Source organism: Bombina bombina, chromosome 4, assembly GCF_027579735.1.
Source record: "Bombina bombina isolate aBomBom1 chromosome 4, aBomBom1.pri, whole genome shotgun sequence".
Classification (NCBI taxonomy): Eukaryota; Metazoa; Chordata; class Amphibia; order Anura; family Bombinatoridae; genus Bombina; species Bombina bombina.
Genome location: NC_069502.1, coordinates 417159182 through 417174656, shown reverse-complemented (window position 1 = coordinate 417174656; position 15475 = coordinate 417159182). Strand labels below are relative to the sequence as shown.

At 40.1% G+C, this 15475-nt stretch overlaps 1 protein-coding gene and 1 long non-coding RNA gene across 2 annotated transcripts in view; one reads left to right on the top strand and one right to left on the bottom strand.

The window, feature by feature from the left end:
* MB21D2 (Mab-21 domain containing 2) overlaps positions 1–15475 on the bottom strand; it is a 176902-nt gene that overhangs the window by 140602 nt on the left and 20825 nt on the right. The gene's annotated exons all lie outside the window — the stretch shown is intronic.
* Positions 13574–15475, top strand: part of LOC128656368 (uncharacterized) — an 87665-nt gene continuing 85763 nt past the window's right edge. Inside the window, exon 1 of the long non-coding RNA XR_008401996.1 lies at positions 13574–13636. This is a non-coding gene — a long non-coding RNA (uncharacterized LOC128656368). The remainder of the gene's footprint in view (positions 13637–15475) is intronic.

Genomic DNA, 15475 nt, shown 5'->3' with positions numbered 1-15475 from the left:
ATTTTAAACAATTTTCCAATTTACTTCTATCACCAATTTTGCTTTGTTTCCTTGGTATTCTTAGTTGAAAGCTAAATCTAGGAGGTTCATATGCTAATGTCTAAGCCCTTGAGGGCCACCTCTTAGCTCAGGACAGTTTTTCACCACTAGAGGGTGTTATCTATATGAAATACATGAACCAACACTGCTCACGCACGTGGAGTTCCTAGGAGCCAGCACTGATTGGCTAAAATGCAAGTCTGTCAAAAGAACTGAAATAAGGGGGCAGTCTGTAGAGGCTTAGATACAAAGATAATCAGAGGTAAAAATTGTATTTATATAACTGTGTTGGTTATGCAAAACAAGGGAATGGGTAATAAAAAGGGAATATCTATTTTTTAAAACAATAAATATTCTGGTGTAGACTGTTCTTTTACATCTGTTTATTCCAGGGGGGATGCTAATCACCCTTTATAGCCTTTACTGTACCCCTTTTTCTTCAAAAGCTGTCAAGACAAAGGAAGGGATAAATTAGGAAACCCTGATTGAAATAAAAATAAAAAAGCAGAAAAAGAGCAGCAGAAAAGCCATGACTCTACACAAAGTACCAACTTCCATCCTTGATCAACATCTTTGTGCTAATCTTAGTAGCATCACTAATTTTAAAGGTCTCAAGTCACCCCTCATGGCCCTTATTCATTCACTTTCTGCTCACTGAATGATTTCAAAATAAAATTGGTTTAAAGTGGAAATCTCAATAGGAGCCATTTTTAAAAGTTTTTTTTTTGTCTTGCATGAAAAAAAAAATATAATGGACTTCCGTGTATAAACAATTGACTAAAAACTCAAGTAAATAATGCAAAATGTCAAGCCCACTATAGTTAATAAAATATACACTTATTTAGAATAAAAAAAAAGAAAAAAATAAATAAAAAAAAAAAAAAAGTATGGCGGTTTGAAGAAGAGTTCAATCCGTCATACCAGCCCTCTGAGCAACCTTGGCTATCCTTAATAGCCCGGTAGTACGGCTGGTCCGACCTTTCCACAATGCCTAGCAAGTGAATCTATATAACAAGCATTAGGCTGACCGCTACTAAGGGTTAGTGCTTGCAAATTACTGACTGTAAAACGTGGCTGAGGCCTAATAGAAAAACTGCATCAAGAGTTACTTCCTGTTGTAAAAATTCGATCGGCCTTACTAACTAACTTCCTGCTCCTCAATTTTGCCACTACCTGTAGGAGTTTAAGCTACTATATATATATACCTGAGAGACTGGGACACTGCAACGTTTTTACAGAGAAACCGCAATAACGGCAGAGCACTGTACAATTACTCATTTAATGACGCACCGCTAATCTATGTGCTGCCTTTGAATTATAAACCATATAGAGACACTGCACATAACCTCTGATCTGCTTAAATGGTGGTACATATATCCTAGTCAACGGATATTGCTACACTCAACTGTGGGTCCTCATAAAACCTTCCTAACGTGTCACGGATTGCAGTACTGTCATTGGTATAGTTTCATCTTTATTAAGATATCCTGATCTGTACTCTAACTGATCTGACGAAGATACACACTAATCCCTATATCATAACCTGAGCCTAGTGCAACACATGAGCACACTCTGAAACTATAACTTTTCATAGACAAATTTTTAACAGCACAAAAAATGTCACAGGGCAAAAACACAAGAAAGAAAAAAAGCAAAAGGGGCCTTAGAACCTCCACCCCCATCCCCGCCGGCAACGACTACAGCGTTATCCCTAGACATGTGCGATTCGTTTTGGATCGATTCGGAAATTTGGCCAAATTCAGGATTCGGATCGATCAGAATTTCCGAATTAAAAAACTGCCGAATAAATCCGAATTAGTTCGGATTTATTCAGTAGATTCGGCTGGCCATGGATTACACTAGTATTGTACAGTATATTATGTTATATCACTCTGCTATGGGTTACACCTAATATACTGTACATAATACTAGTCTAATCCCACCTAACACTTACCGAAATTCCGAACCGAATCCAGCCGAATTTCTTCGAATCCGAACCGATTCAAATTTCTCCGAATTTGAATCAGTCCAAACCGAAATTCGAAAATTCCGAATCGATCCGAATTTTTTCGCCATGCACATATCTAGTTATCCCCAGATACTGCTAGAAACCCTGCTGAACATCAACTAAACTCTCTATTCCTAACAAAGCTACATAACCTGCAAAAGGGTATGGGCACTCATACAACTGAAGTCAAACAATTTATGGAGGAACAACGCATCTCTGACTTAGAAGATGGACATAATGCCTCTACTCTGCTAATAAAAGATTTACTTCAACAAAATGTCTCTTTACACCAGAAAGTGAACGACTTGGAGAACCGTTCACGCAGTGACAATGTAAGACTTGTGGGACTACCTGAATCAAAAACTTCCTGAATTACTCTATTTTGAAGGGCACTCTTTACCAAACCTACTTAAAATCCCGGCTGAACATATACCCATCAAGGCAGAAAGAGAGCACAGAGTTGGCAATGACAGAGCCTTCTCTGATCAAAATGCTCTCCCAAGAGGAGTAATGATCAAGTACTTAAACTTCCAGTCTAAAATACAGCTCGAGAGCCTACAGGAAATTACAGATGCTCATCTACGATGATAAAAAGACAATCTATTCCAGGATTACTCTGCTGATGTACTAAAGCGAAGAAAAGAATTTGCGCCTTTGTGTACATTGCTCCACAAGGAGAATCGACAGGCTACTATCCTACGAACTAGATAAGTTTATACTGTTAGGTAAGGTCGGGCAGACTTGCTGGGCCTATGGCTCTTATCTGCCGTCAATATCTATGTTTCTATGTTACTCTACTCAGAACGACTGCACCTGCATACTTTGAGAGGACCAAGATTCTTTGAGTCGCGTAAAGATGCCCAGGCCTTCTTGGATCAAGCTCCACAACAGGACTCCCGAGTGACTTTCACGATCTGATTATGCTACAACCATCTCCCCTTTTATGGGGGATCCCAGACCTTCAGCACACATCTGAGGACCCAATATGGATTGGTTCCCAATAAGTTTGTATGTTAATGTTAAATATCTATGTGTTATGGTTATTGTTATATGGTTCAGCTTTAGAATAACTGAGATACTATGGTCTGCTAAAATATGCTCCACTGATTGCTCACCTCCACTGGATACTGTTATATATAAGTTTAACACCCGGCCATATTTAAATTTTTATCTCTCCTGTGATTATAAATAATGGACTGCTAAAATTCTTTCCTGGAACATAGGAGGCATCAACTCTCCCATCAAAAGGAAAAAAAAAACCTGTCCTGACCCACCTATAAAAATCAAACAAAAAACAAAATAAAACGACATGTAGATATTATGTGCCTACAAGAGACTCATCTTAAATGAGCTTGAACATGCAAAACTCAAGACAAATTGGATAGCAGAAATTATCTCCGCCCCTTACAATAATTCCAGTAGAGGTGTGGCAATACTCTTTCATAAAAACTTCCAGTACCAGATTGATTCTAAAATTAATGACCCAGATGGTAGATTTGTCATTGTAAAATGAAAATGGCGGGAACGATGGTATACCCTATGTAATCTGTACAGCCCCAATCACTGTAGTGGCAACACTTTAATAGCTTGGCTCCTTTGTTTTTTAGACACTGCCCTCATTCTTGCAGGAGATTTTAATCTAACACCCAACCCAGTCTTAGACAGATTCAAAGACCTGAGTAGCTATGACCCTATGAAGCCACTGACTACTTCAAGTACATACTCTCTGAAAATTTTTGACACTCTGTATACAGTCCTTGGAGTCCATGATATATGGAGAAGCCAAAACTCTGCAGGCCGCCAATATACCTGCGCATCTAGAGTGCACAACACACTCTCACGCATAGATCTCTTCCTCACATCTATTTCCCTAGAGCTCCTGGTCACTGAGACGAAAATACATAACACTATTGCAGATCATGCCTCAATCTCACTGAGAATCTACCCTGCCCCACACCGCACCAACAAAAGAATCTTTCATTTTCCAAAACACCTCAGCATCCCCCTTTCAAATGTACCTCACAAGGCAATGGGATGACTTTACATCTAACAATGCACCCCACTAAACAACCCCTGAGATCTTTTGGGAAACGGCAAAGACTGTTTTAAGAGGAGATATCACATGTCACTAAAAAGAAACGTCTACATAATAGCATGGAAAAAAAAATCCTACAATGACACACTAAAACAAACGCCTATTTATCTTACTGTCAGACTCCGACTGTAGCTAATAGAATCTCATACGTTCAGACCAAAACAAGACAGACACCTTTCTACTCCAAAATACAGCATATCAAGACAATAGAAACCAGGGCAGATTTCTGAGACATGGAAATCAGACTGGCAAATATTTAGCATCCTTGATTAAAATCAAACAAACAAACAGGAGCATCCTGGCTCTTCGTAAAGATAACTCGTTAATTCACAACTCGACAGACATAACAAAATGTGCAGATTATTACTCTACCTTATACGCAGCACAGCCTAATAATACTGAGGCTCAAACTAGTTTTTGGGATAAAGTTACTCTCCCAAACTATCGGCAGACCAAATTGACAATCTAAATACCCCAATATCACAAGAGGAGATGTAGATCATGATTAAAACCCTAGTTCTGGGGAAAGCGCCAGACCCGGATGGGCTCCCTACGGAATTTTACTGTATGTTAAATAGCCAAGTCTCCCCACTATTAACTAGATTTGACCGCTACTTCATACATCAACAAAGAACCATCCACAAGGTTTTCAGCAGCTACTATTTCTGTTGTACACAAACCGGGTAGAGATCCTACTCTTCCAGAGTCCTATAGACCTCTCTGTCTACTCAATGTAGATTATAAACTTCTGATGAAAATATTGGCCAACAACCTTAAACATGCTCTACCATGCATACTACACTGACCAAACTGGCTTTACAGCTGGTCGCTCCTCGGTCACCAATATACAGCGAGTTCTGCATGCAGTGACATTACTGGACGCAAAGATGTGATCAATGGTTTACCGGATGCCTTCTTTCTGTCCTCTGGAGTGGGGGCATTTCTTTGGTACCATGGGGAATTTTGGAATAGAAGGTTGTTTTATAGATTTCAGCAAAAACCATTTACTCTAGCCCCATAGCATATTTATTAGTCAATAATATATACTCCCCGCCAATACCCCTTCATAGAGGCACTCGACAGGGTTGCCCATTATCCCCAATTTTATTTAATATAGCACTAGAACCCTTAGCAATATATCTCCGGTCTATATTCCCTGGGATTGATCTTCACACTCACAAACTGCAAATTTCTCCTACATTGGTGTATCCGGTCCACGGCTTCATCATTACTTGTGGGATATTCTCAATCCCTACAGGAAGTGGCAAAGAGAGCACACAGCAAAGCTGTCCATATAGCTCCCCTCAGGCTCCGCCCCCCCAGTCACTCTCTTTGCCGCTCTAACTAGTAGCATCTCCCCGGGGGTGGTAAAGAGTATATGGTGTTAGTTGTAGTTTTTTATTTCTTCTATCAAGAGTTTGTTATTTTAAAATAGTGCCGGCTTGTACTATTTACTCTGCAGCAGAAAGTGAAGAAGATTTCTGCTAAGAGGACTATGATTTTAGCACCAGTAACTAAAATCCATTGCTGTTCCCACGCAGGACTGTTGAAACCAGATAACATCAGTTGGGGGGAACAGTTTGCAGGCTTAACTGCTTCAGGTATGATCAGTCATTTTTCTAACAAGACCCAGTAATGCTAGAAGACTGTCAGAAATTCCCTCTGGGATAGGTAAGCCATTGTTATTAGATTCAGCAATAAAAGGATGGCTTATTTTAAGGGCTTATGCTGGTTGACACTATTGTGGGCTAATCGATTGCTTTTTAGCAAGTTTTCAACTTAAATAGGTGTTTTTTTTATCAACTTAAAAACACTTTTGGAGATTAATGTGCGCCTGGCACTTAGTTGGACACCTAATCTAGTCAGAAAGGCCCCTCCACTCTGGTATGCAGAGGAAGGAAGCCTCATTTTCGCGCCTCAATTGTGCACTTGTTTTGACTAGCCAGTTCATGCAGCTTCACGTGGGGAGTCCGGAGGCATCAGGAAGGGCTCCAGGGAGGCTTATATTCTTACCAAAATAACCCTAAGGAAGGTAAAAGCCACAGGGCAAGCTGTGGCAGAGTACTGTAGTGTGTTAACCGGTTAACTGCTGTTATTAGCTCCGGTTTGGGCATTAAGGGGTTAATTGGTCTGAAAATTTGTGTGCAACATTTTCAAAGCATTATGACACTGTGGTGAAAATTTCATAAAAATTGGATGTGTTTTTGATGGTTTTTTGATGTTTCAGTAATAAAGTGTGCACTTTTATTATTTAAAGAGACAGTAACGTTTTTGTCAAAAATAAATTTTATTGCATTGAAGTTACTTTTAAGTCTGTTAAACATGTCTGAACCTTCAGATAGCCTATGTTCTCTATGTTCAAAGGTCAAGGTGGTTCCCCCATTAAATTTATGTGTGAAATGTGCTATAGCGTCCAAACAGCTTAAGGACCGTACAATTACACTTAAAGATATAGCCCAAGATAATTCTTTAGCTGAAGGGTGTGAAGATAGCTCGCTATCCTCCCCTTCTGTGTCAACACCAGCTATGCCCGCGCAAGCGATGCCCAGTACATCTAACGTACCAATTGCGATTACTATGCAACAGTTAGCGGCAGTAATGGATAATTCTCTCTCAGCATTTTTATCCAAACTGCCAGCTTTTCCTAGGAAGCGTGATTGCTCAGTTTTAAACACAAAAAATGAGCAAGCTGACGCAGAGGATAATTTATCTGTAGTGCCCTCACATCAATCTGACTTGGCGGTGAGGGAGGGCCTGTCTGAGGGAGAAATTTCTGACACAGGGAAAGTTTCTCAGCAGGCAGAGCCTGATGCCATAGCATTTAAATTTAAGCTAGAACACCTCCGCGCCCTACTTAAGGAGGTCCTAGCTACACTTGATGATTGTGATCCTTTGGTGATCCCTGAAAAATTGTGTAAAATGGACAAATTCTTAGAGGTCCCAGTACACACTGATGCATTTCCGATACCTAAGAGGGTGGCGGATATCGTGACTAAGGAGTGGGAGAAGCCAGGTGTACCCTTTGTTCCCCCTCCTATATTTAAGAAAATGTTCCCAATTGTTGACCCTAGAAGGGACGCATGGCAGACGGTCCCTAAGGTAGAGGGGGCAGTTTCAACACTAGCTAAGCGCACGACTATACCAATAGAAGACAGTTGCGCTTTCAAAGATCCTATGGATAAAAAATTCGAAGGTTTACTTAAGAAAATCTTTGTTCAACAGGGTTTTCTTCTTCAACCAATTTCTTGCATTATTCCTGTAACCACTGCAGCGGCTTTTTGGTTTGAGGAACTAGAAAACTCGCTCCAAAAGGAGACTTCTTATGATGAAGTCATGGACAGAATTCACGCCCTGAAGTTGGCTAATTCTTTCATTACAGACGCCGCTTTCCAGTTAGCTAAATTAGCGGCGAAAAATTCTGTTTTTGCAATTGTGGCGCGCAGAGCGCTTTGGTTAAAGTCTTGGTCGGCGGATGTGTCGTCCAAAACAAAATTACTTAATATTCCTTTCAAGGGTAAGACCCTATTTGGGCCAGAGTTGAAGGAAATTATTTCAGATATCACTGGGGGAAAGGGCCATGCCCTTCCACAGGATAGACCTTTCAAGGCTGAAAATAAGTCTAATTTTCGTTCCTTTCGCAATTTCAGGAACGGACCGACTTCCACCTCTACAGCCACTAGGCAAGAGGGTAACGCATCCCAGCCCAAACCAGCATGGAAGCCATTGCAAGGCTGGAACAAGGGCAAACAGGCCAAAAAGCCTGCTGCTGCTACCAAGACAGCATGAAGGGGTAGCCCCCGATCCGGGACCGGATCTAGTAGGGGGCAGACTTTCTCTCTTTGCTCAGGCTTGGGCAAGAGATGTTCCGGAACCCCTGGGCACTAGAAATTGTTTCTCAGGGGTATCTTCTAGAGTTCAAGGACCTTCCTCCAAGGGGAAGGTTCCACATGTCTCGCTTATCTTTAGACCAGATAAAGAGACAGGCATTCTTACATTGCGTAGAAGACCTATTAAAGATGGGAGTGATACACCCAGTTCCAACAGCGGAACAAGGACTGGGTTTTTACTCAAACCTGTTTGTAGTTCCCAAAAAAGAAGGAACTTTCAGGCCAATTCTGGACTTAAAACTTCTAAACAAATTCCTCAGAGTTCCATCATTCAAAATGGAAACCATTCGGACAATTTTACCAACGATCCAGGAGGGTCAATACATGACTACCGTGGACTTAAAGGATGCGTACCTGCATATTCCTATCCACAAAGATCACCATCAGTTCCTGAGGTTCGCCTTTCTGGACAAACGTTACCAGTTCGTGGCTCTTCCGTTCGGTTTAGCCACTGCTCCCAGAATTTTCACAAAGGTGCTAGGGTCCCTTCTAGCGGTGCTAAGGCCGAGGGGCATTGCAGTAGCACCTTACCTAGACGACATTCTAATACAAGCGTCGTCCCTTCCCAAAGCAAGGGCTCATACAGACATTGTTTTAGCCTTTCTCAGATCTCACGGGTGGAAGGTGAACATAGAAAAAAGTTCCCTGTCCCCGTCCACAAGGGTTCCCTTTCTGGGAACAATAATAGACTCCGTAGAAATGAAGATCTTTCTGACAGAGGTCAGGAAGTTAAAGCTTCTGAACGCTTGTCGAGTTCTTCAATCCATTCCTCAGCCCTCCATAGCTCAGTGCATGGAGGTAATAGGACTAATGGTTGCGGCAATGGACGTGGTTCCTTTTGCTCAAATTCATTTAAGACCATTGCAACTGTGCATGCTCAAACAGTGGAATGGGGATTATGCAGACTTGTCTCCGCAGATTCAAATGGACCAGAAAACCAGAGACTCACTCCTCTGGTGGCTGTCTCTAGATCACCTGTCTCAGGGAATGAGTTTCCGCAGACCGGAGTGGATCATCGTCACGACCGACGCCAGTCTTTTGGGCTGGGGCGCGGTCTGGGAGTCCCTGAAGGCTCAGGGTCTATGGTCTCAGGAAGAATCTCTTCTCCCGATAAACATATTGGAATTGAGAGCGATATTCAATGCGCTCCAGGCATGGCCTCAACTAGCGGAGGCCAGATTCATCAGATTTAAGTCGGACAACATGACGACTGTAGCTTACATCAATCATCAGGGGGGAACGAAGAGAGAGGTATCCAAGATCATCAAATGGGCAGAGGATCGCTCCTGCCATCTATCAGCAATTCACATCCCAGGAGTGGACAACTGGGAAGCGGATTATCTGAGTCGTCAGACTTTCCATCCGGGGGAGTGGGAACTTCACCCGGAGGTTTTTGCCCAGTTAACTCAACTATGGGGCATTCCGGATCTGGATCTGATGGCGTCATGTCAGAACTCAAAAGTTCCATGTTACGGGTCCAGGTCCAGGGATCCCAAGGCGACACTGGTAGATGCCTTAGCAGCGCCTTGGTCGTTCAATCTAGCTTATGTCTTTCCACCGTTTCCTCTTCTCCCATGGCTAGTAGCCAGGATCAAACAGGAGAAGGCTTCAGTAATTCTGATAGCTCCTGCGTGGCCACGCAGGACCTTGTATGCAGACCTGGTGAATATGTCATCGGTTCCACCATGGAAGCTACCTTTGAGGCAGGACCTTCTAATTCAAGGTCCATTCGTACATCCAAACCTAGTCTTTCGGATTCAGTTATAGATACCCTGATTCAGGCTAGAAAGCCTGTCACTAGGAAAATTTACCATAAGATAAGATATGGCGGAAATATCTTTGTTGGTGCGAATCCAAGGGTTACTCATGGAGTAAGATTAGGATTCCAAGGATTTTAGCTTTTCTCCAAGAAGGATTGGAGAAAGGTTTGTCAGCTAGTTCCTTAAAAGGACAGATATCAGCTCTGTCTGTTTTGTTACACAAACGTCTGGCAGCAATGCCAGATGTTCAGGAGTTTGTGCAGGCTTTAGTCAGAATCAAGCCTGTCTACAGACCTGTGGCTCCTCCATGGAGTCTAAATCTAGTTCTTTCAGTTCTTCAGGGGGTTCCGTTTGAACCTCTACATTCCATAGATATTAAGTTACTATCTTGGAAAGTTTTGTTTTTGGTTGCTATCTCTTCCGCTAGAAGAGTTTCTGAATTGTCTGCTTTGCAGTGTAATTCACCCTATCTGGTGTTTCATACAGATAAGGTTGTTTTACGTAACAAACCTGGTTTTCTTCCAAAAGTGGTTTCCAATAAGAATATTAACCAGGAAATAGTTGTTCCTTCTCTGTGTCCTAACCCAGCTTCTAACAAGGAACGTCTGTTACACAATCTCGATGTGGTTCGTGCTTTGAAGTTTTACCTAAAAGCAACTAAAGATTTCAGACAAACTTCGTCCTTGTTTGTCGTCTATTCTGGTAAGAGGAGAGGTCAAAAGGCGACTGCGACCTCTCTGTCTTTCTGGCTGAAAAGCATCATCCGGTTGGCTTATGAGACTGCTGGAAGGCAGCCTCCTGAACGAATTACAGCTCACTCTACTAGAGCTGTGGCTTCCACTTGGACTTTCAAGAATGAGGCTTCTGTTGAACAGATCTGTAAGGCAGCGACTTGGTCTTCACTGCATACATTTGCCAAATTTTACAAATTCGATACTTTTGCTTCTTCAGAGGCTATTTTTGGGAGAAAGGTTTTGCAAGCAGTGGTGCCTTCCGTTTAGGTTACCTGACTTGTTCCCTCCCTTCATCCGTGTCCTAAAGCTTTGTTATTGGTTCCCACAAGTAAGGATGAAGCCGTGGACCGGATACACCAATGTAGGAGAAAACAGAATTTATGTTTACCTGATAAATTTCTTTCTCCTACGGTGTATCCGGTCCACGGCCCACCCTGGCATTTTAGTCAGGTTTAAATTTATTTTTATAAACTACAGTCACCACTGCACCCTATGGTTCTCCTTTTTCTCCTGTCGGTCGAATGACTGGGGGGCGGAGCCTGAGGGGAGCTATATGGACAGCTTTGCTGTGTTCTCTCTTTGCCACTTCCTGTAGGGATTGAGAATATCCCACAAGTAAGGATGAAGCCGTGGACCGGATACACCGTAGGAGAAAGAAATTTATCAGGTAAACATAATTTCTGTTTTCCCTATATGCAGACAATATGCTACTATTCGTTTCAGACCCCCAAAAATATGTCCCCAAAATCTTAGATGCTATACAAATGTTTGGAGAATTCTCTGGATACAAAATAAACATCAGCAAACCAGAAATGTTATGGCTAAACTGTACAGCGGGAGAGGGATCATCCCTCTATCCTTTCCATGTGGTCGACATCTTACCTATCTGGGCATACATATATTGGCCAATCCACACAAATGGTATGAATATAGCTTCTCCCCAATTATCCAGGAAATTAAGAACGACCTAATCGCTCGGCAAAACCTACCACTCTCCTTGATGGGAAGAGTGCATATAATCAAAATGATCTCACTTCCTAAGATCCTGTACCCGATGCAGTTGCTCCCACTCCAACTTAGACGAAATGACTTAATAGCCCTAAACCACAATTTTTTGTGGAAAAGTGGCAAACCGAGATGTAGTCTCACTAAATTGTATCTATCTTACTCGAAAGGGGGACTAGGATTGCCGAACGTCCTCTATTACAATTGGGTGTCTCTGGCAAAGTACATCTTGGACTGGAGATTAGGCACACAACACTTCTCTCCTACACACCCAGAGGAGGCACTGCTACCACGGATCTCACTACCCTTCCTATCACAAGCTACTTTCGCTGAAACTCCACCATTTTTATTAAACCACCAGATGTGAAAAAGACACACACACTCTTAACATGGCATGCTGTAACTAAAAAAAAAACAAAAACAAAAAAACACAACAACACAACTACAGGTTGTCCCTTATAACTTCCCTCTTCTACAGATAAGTGGAAACCCAAGATTTCTACCAGGAACATTGTACCCTGTCTTTGCTCAAAATGTCGACACCTAAGCGTTTCCAGTTGTCAAAGTCTACAAAAGACAGTACTACCTTTTGACATCATCTGTAAAATCTACTCTATCCCCTCAAATCAAAGATTTGCTTACTTCCAACTACGTCACTATATAAAACCAGACTATACGTAACTAACACATTTTGGCACCCTACATCATTATGTCCCATATACACTAGGTTTAGTTCACGTCACTTTGCCATATACCCAATATAAGATGTTATTACAGTCAGGGTTTCACAGTGCATGGCAAGATCTTGAGAAAACATGGAACAAGCGAAAGGCCAGAGTCCAACCTACTGATATAATCTATAATAGTCTAAAACTAGACTTGTTGGCGACCCAAACAACAGATCTTAGAGAATCCCAGATTAGAGTCTTGTATCAAGATATCACCCCCAATAGACTAAGTAAATAGAGAAGGGACTTCTCTAATGTATGTGGCAAATGTTCTTTCCCAGACTCTGACTTTCTGCACTACATGTGGTATTGCCCGAAGGTTTAAAGTTACTGGAATCGGATCTCTGGTTGTCCAGAATGTTGGGTCCTCAACTGTCACTCACACATATCTTATTCTTTGAGCAACTCCCATGTATAAGGAAATATCAAAAGGATGTTAGTTAATGTTTTATTAATAGCTAGAAAATGTATATTCTGCAAATGGCTACATAGGGAAGCACCTTCTGTCTTTTTTAAACAATTGTTACTGAAATGTCAAACTGCTCATAAATTACATACCTTGTTTAATGTTTCTGTACGAATCCCGCACTATATTGATAAATGGAGCTTATACCTAGAGTTTAGACCTGACAACCAAAAGACAACTTTTGTATCCATTTAAAAACACATATACATATATATATATATATATACACAAACGTAAGACGAGAATGGAATATATGGGAGTAACAAGATAAATGTGATTAAACTTGGAGTAATTTGAACCATATGATTCAGCCAAGTATCTCACAACTGTATTGAATGTTGAGGATTCAATGATTTTATTAGAATGTTTAGTTCAACAATAGTAACGATCCATATATGTTTATGATAAGATAACTTTGTTAATGTTTACTTTGGTTATTGTAACTCCTTCACCCTGTACCTGAACTGAAGTACAGGGAATGCTACTGTCGATTTAATTTAAAAAAAGAAAAAAAAAAAAAGAAGTACCAACAACTGGATACATCTCTTTGCTTAACTGGGGAAACCCGGTGGACTTTTTTGTTTGACTTTAAAATTCAATAACCAATGGACTTCTTTATCCTTATTGTATAAGAATATTTACTCACTTAATACGTGCCTTCTAGGAATGTCGAATGGTTTATTGTATTCAGTTGTCTGATATTTAACAAATAAAAGTTAAAAAAAATATATCATAAAGCAGAGAGCAAAAAGCTCAAACATGGGTGGAGTCAAACTTGAGTTTGTAGTTTGACTATTAGCTTTGGAAGTAGCACTGGAATTTTTGCACTGTAGGGCTTCTTCGTGGTTCACCTATATGCTCACTGACTTCCGGCTTGGAGGATAGAGCGTTCTCCTCTGGTATCAGAGTGACAGGTAAGAGTTTGTTGCGCCTTATTTATTTCCTTTTCAAGTAGAAAATGATTGACTGCCAGGAGTTAGAGACAATAGCTCAGGCATGAAATCCTACCATTTAGTTGAAAAAGGCATATTCTTAACTGGGTGTGTCAAAGGAAAAAGTTACTTTGTTATTTTTTAATTTTATAAGAACAGTATATAAATTTACAATACTTCTTTAATTTTTTTTTTATTATAAATAATATCACAACTGAAAAGGGTTTGGGGGAAAAAAAGGGGGGGGGTCACTTAGATCCAACAAATAATTATAATGTAAAGAAAAATAATGCTAATAATTTAAAATAACCTAATTTTTTATTTAAATTGTACAACCCTTTAGCTTTTAAAGGTTTTTCATACTAAGAAATTATGGCTGAAAGATCACTGCCTAAGGAAAATTCTTCAAATACCACAGCTCAAACAGACTAAACACCGATGCTGAGAATTAATAGTTCATTTATTTGTTAGAAACTTTGCTCCACAAAAAGCAAGTAACAGTTACGGCATAAAAAAAAAAAATATATCAGAAATATAGTAAATAATGCAGAAACAGATTTATTGAATATAAAATGTAATACAATACATGCTATACAATAAAAATTGCTACAAACTATTTTTGCTTATTTAACAAAACATAAATGGTTAAAGGGACACTGTACCCAAAAAAATTCTTTCATGATTCAGATAGAGCATGCAATTTTAAGCAACTTTCTAATTTACTCCTATTATCAAATCTTCTTTATTCTCTTGGTATCTTTATTTGAAATGCAAGAATGTAAGTTTAGATGCCGGCCCATTTTTGGTGAACAACCTAGGTTGTCCTTGCTGATTGGGGGATAAATTCATCCACCAATCAAAAACTGCTGTCCAGAGTGCTGAACCAAGAAAAAAGCTTAGATGCCTTCTTTTTCATATCAAGATAGCAAGAGAACAAAGAAAAAAATGATAATAGCAGTAAATTAGAAAGTTGCTTAAAATTGCATGCTCTATCTGAATCACAAAATAAATTTTTTGGGTACAGTGTCCCTTTAAAGTGATGGTAAACTTTCCCTTTAGAGAAACAGATCCACTATGTTATTGATATTTTAGATAAAGTTTAAAAAGGATAGTCAACACCAGATTTTTTTATTGTTTAAAAAGATAGATTATCCCTTTTATTACCCATTTCCCAGTTTTGCATAACCAACACAGTTATAATACACTTTTTACCTCTGATTACCTTGTATCTAAGTCTCTGCAAACTGGCTAAAATGCAAGTCTATCAAAAGAACTGAAATAAGGGGCAATCAGTGCTGACTACTCCTAGGTAACTTCAAGTGCATGAACACAATGTTATCTATATGACACACATGAACTAATGCCCTCTAGTGGTAAAAAAAACTGCCAAAATGCATTTAGATAAAAGGCGGCCTTCAAGGTCTAAGAAATTAGCATATGAGCCTACCAAGGTTTAGCTTTCAATTAAGAATACCAAGTAAACAAAGCAAAATTGGTGATAAAAGTAAAATTGGAAAGTTGTTTAAAATTGCATGCCCTATTTGAATCTTGAAAGTTTAGTTTGGACTTAACTGTCCCTTAAAATGAATCAGTTGTAATGAAGATACAATATAACTTACTTTTTAATGTAGCTATGAAATTCAAATACCTCACGCTCTGGCAGCCCACTTCAAAACTATTTTTTTTTTGTGAGCTAACGGTTTAAACTGTTTTTAATCAGCGCACTAGCCATATGGCACTTTTGTTGCAGCTAGAGCGCCAATCAGAAAACAGTTCAAACCGTTAACTCAAAAAAAAAGATTTGTTTTGAAGTAGGCGGCC